The sequence below is a fragment of the Pundamilia nyererei genome, unplaced genomic scaffold (assembly GCF_000239375.1).
Source record: "Pundamilia nyererei isolate P.nyererei 1_Seehausen unplaced genomic scaffold, PunNye1.0 scaffold00007, whole genome shotgun sequence".
Taxonomy (NCBI): domain Eukaryota; kingdom Metazoa; phylum Chordata; class Actinopteri; order Cichliformes; family Cichlidae; genus Pundamilia; species Pundamilia nyererei.
Genome location: NW_005187408.1, coordinates 2,805,678 through 2,809,895, shown reverse-complemented (window position 1 = coordinate 2,809,895; position 4,218 = coordinate 2,805,678). Strand labels below are relative to the sequence as shown.

At 41.0% G+C, this 4,218-nt stretch overlaps 1 protein-coding gene across 2 annotated transcripts in view; it reads left to right on the top strand.

The window, feature by feature from the left end:
* slc51a (solute carrier family 51 member A) overlaps positions 1 to 4,218 on the top strand; it is a 13,757-nt gene that overhangs the window by 7,154 nt on the left and 2,385 nt on the right. The window lies entirely within an intron of this gene.

Genomic DNA, 4,218 nt, shown 5'->3' with positions numbered 1-4,218 from the left:
GAAAACATCTGGCACATCATGAAATAGAAAATACATGAAAGAAGGACTGTTGGGCAACTAGAATCCTCTATGGTGTAGAGCAGGGCTGCGTTAACGGTTCATTAAAATTGGGCTTCTGAAACAGAAATAGAAGCAATCAAATTATTACCCCATCAAGGACACCATTAAAAAAATTATGCATCAGATTTCCCACAAATTTTAAAGCAACAACTTAATATGGTACTCAGTTGTCTGAATGGCCCCCACGAGTTTGTCTACATGCCTGAACATCTAGTTTAGATTTTTGGATTTTTGTTTTAATTGGGGCATGCTCCTAATGAGATGAAAGATGGTGCTCTGGAGAATCTACTTCCTAAATCTGGACCAGAGTATCACTGAGCTCCTGCACAGCTTCAGCTGGGACCTGGAGGCGTCGTTTAGACCGAAACATAATGTACTATTGCTACATAAGGCCAGGCATTGTCGTACACCAGGAGGAATCCAGGACCCACTGCACCAGCTTAGGGTCTGACAGTGGGTCCAAGGATTTCACTCCGATAATGGACGTTAGGGGGCCGTTGTCTCACCTGTAGAGATCTGTGTGCGTCCCTCCATGGATATGCTTTTGCAGACCATCGCTGACCCACTGCCAAACCGATCATGCTGAACGATGTTACAGGCACCATAACGTTCTCCATAACTTCTCCGAACTCTTTCACATCTGTCACATGTGCTCAGAGTAACCCTGCTCTCATCTGTGAAAAGCACAGGGCAACAGAGATGGACCTGCCAATTTTCTTATTCTATTGCAAACTCAATCAGGCTCAATGGCGCTGGGCAGTGAGCACAGGGCCCAAAGGACATCCCGTCCACGGGCCACCCTCATGAAGTCTGCTACTGATTTTTTGGTCATAGACAATTACGACAATGGCCTGACAGAGGTCATCTTGTAGGTCTCTGGCAGTGCTCATCTTGCTCCTCTTTGCAGAAAGGAGCACATACCAGTCCTGCTGATGGGTTAAGGACTTTCTTTGACCCTGCAAAATTACTTTAGGAGAGATGTACATGTAAATTCCAGGAGCACGCTGTTGAAACATAGCAAACCTTCTGCTACATGTTGATGTGCTCTCCTGGAGGACTTGGACTACCTGTGCAACCTATGCAGTGTCCAGGTATACCCTCATACTGACCCTAGCCAAATACAAAATCTAGTGAAAAATCTTTCAGTGGTCGCCATCTGTAAAAGCAGTCCTGTCTTGGTGGTTGTCTCATTGTTTCATCTCTTGTGCACCTGCTGTTACTGTCATTTCATGAACACCAAAGCAGCTAAAACTGCTACATAAACGATCAGATCGGTGTCCCAGTATTTTAACTGACTTAATGCTATCCTCTGATTAAAAATAGTTCATTTAATTCTTTTAAGCCGTGTGTAAACTCAAGTTACTCATGTCCATTTATTTAAAAATCAATACATGTTATCCATTACCCACTTCTAAATAATGTTTGTGTAATCAAAGTACACCTTTGTCATGCTGCTGAGTACGCAGCCTTTGAGGGGGGCGTGCGCTCTCAGAGAGCTTCTTGTTTGCTTCTTTAGTTTTTTCATTGAAAATGATTTTAAAAAATACTCTGTTGCTCTGGACGTTTTATACACAGCTGGAACCGCAGTTGTAATTTGTAATCCAGACCTGTTGTAGAGACAGAGGGTTAATAGTCCCTTTTTCAGTTTAGAAATATTTTGTACATGGAAGAGGTTTGCAGAGTCACAAAAGCTGAAGTTGGCTCAAAGCTAAATCACAGAAAACAAAATCGCTGATCTGCCTACATGCCTCATTTTATAGTACAGTAGTTTTTATAGTCTATGTTACTTATCTGTTTCACTGAGTCATATGGTTGCTCGCTTAAATCAAGCTGTTACAGTTAAATCTAGATTCAGCCACCTGTCTGACAGCAAAAGTAACTCTAGGTAGAAAATAATTCACTAACTCCACTCTGAGTAAATCACATGTTGTTAGCCACAAGAGTCTTCACACAATCGCACACTCGCTACTACTTTGTTGGACCCCTTTTTCTTACAGAATTGCATTAATTTTTCATGGCACAGCCCTCAACAAGCTCCTGGAAACATTCCTGTGAGATTTTGGCCCATATCCACATGATTCTATCACAGTTAGCATCTGCAGATTTGTTGGCTGCACGTCCATGATATCAATCTACCGTTCCACTGCATCTCAAAGATGCTCTGTTGCATTAAGATCTGGTGATTGTGGAGGGTGTTTGAGGACAGCAAACTCATTGTTGTGTCCAAAAAAGCAGTTTCAGATGATTTGAGCTTTGTGGCATGGTGTGTCATCTTGCTGAAAGCAGCCGTTACAGGATGGGTACACTGGTCATAAAGGGATGGACACAGTTAGCAACAATACTCAGATGGGCTGTGGTGTTTAAACAATGCTCAATTTAGTAGAATTTAGTACAAAGAGGCCCAAAGACAGCCATGAAAACATCTCCCATACCATTATACCAGCAGCCTGAACTGGGTGAATCCAGTCTTTCATACCACATTCTGACCCTACTGTCCAAATCTCAGAGCAGAATTGAGACTTATCAGACCAAAGAGCATATTTCCAATCTTCTATTGTCCAATTTTGGTGAGCCTGTGTGAATTACAAAAGTATCACTTTTGAATTACTGATGCCTTTCTTTCCATTCAAAGCAATTCACTACCAAACCTAGGCATCAACCAGGCATTTTAACCCAGGGAACAGACAAGATATTATTCTTTATAAACCCTAGTGTGAGAAAATCCCAGAAGATCAGCAGTTTCAGATCAGGGCGTCTGGCACCAACAACCATGCCACATTCAAAGTTATGCAAATCGTCTTTTTTCCTCACTCTGATGCTCGAACTTCAGTAGGTCATCTTGACCATGTCTACATGCCTAGGTGCAATAGCAGTTGAGTTGCTGTATATAACTGGCCAATTAAACATTTGCGTTTAGGAACATCCCCATAATTATTATTAGTCCTTATACAATATAATATGTATATTATAGCTCATTATGACTGTAGCTCAGGTGGCAGAGCAGGTCAGCCACTAATCAGAAGATTGGTTCGATTCCACGCTCCCTCCTCGCTGCATGCCAAATATCCTTGGGCAAGATACTAACCCCATGTTTGCCTACTGGCGGTGGTCAGAGGGCCCGGTCGCCTCGCCTCTGTCAGTGCGCCCCAGGGCTGCTGTGGCTACAACGTAGCTTGCCATTGCCTGTGTGTGAATGTGTGTGTGAATGGGTGAATGACTGAATGTAGTGTAAAGCGCTTTGGGGTCCTTAGAGACTGAGTAAAGCGCTATACAAATGCAGGCCATTTACCATTTACCATAATATCCTGTACAGACATGTGAAAAATATACAATAACAAATGAAGTAAGAGCGACATTAAAAACAATCACACTAACTAAAAGAATTATTCTCTCATTCCGTTAAGATGGATTTAAACTCTCCCAAGGTAACCAGTTGAACTGGTATTCCTAACAAAGTGCCCAGTGACAGTAAAATGTAATTGAAACTACCGTGAAATCCTGATAAAGCCGTTTTCATTTCTGTATTTTTGTTGTTAGTCTCTTTTAAACCCTGATTCTTTTGTCCCCATGATAGAACAGAGAAAACCGATTCATAGTGTGTTAAAACATTTATATTTCTTTTTATTCAATCATCTTCCGGAAGAGAGAGACCCCTGCACAGCCCAAACGCCAGTTGCAGGATCTCTCACATTAGAATCATAAACTGTGTCTCATATAGGTATTATTATGGTACTTTACACTTCACAGTTTCAATACAATCATTGCTTATATGGCAAAGTTCCTCTTTTCTGTCTGGTTTCCTGTATTTATTAATATACTGTACAGCTCTACACTTCCTGTTTTCAGTCTGGCTGGCCACTTAGCTTATGAGTCAAAAGTGGCCTTGCTCTACAAACTTTCATTATTAAAGTACATAAAACAATATAATAAGAAAATAAGGATATATTAATTACATGACATTTCTCATGTCAGCTGACAAAGCTCTGCTTATAGTACTGTTAAACCAATATTATAACTCCAATTTTGTATGAAAAAGATAAATCACCATATTCATATGTTAAAGACAATGGCCAAGCTCTGTTTTGACCATTTTTATACAAAATGTGTGTGTGTGTGTGTGTGTGTGTGTGTGTGTGTGTGTGTGTGTGTGTGTGTGTG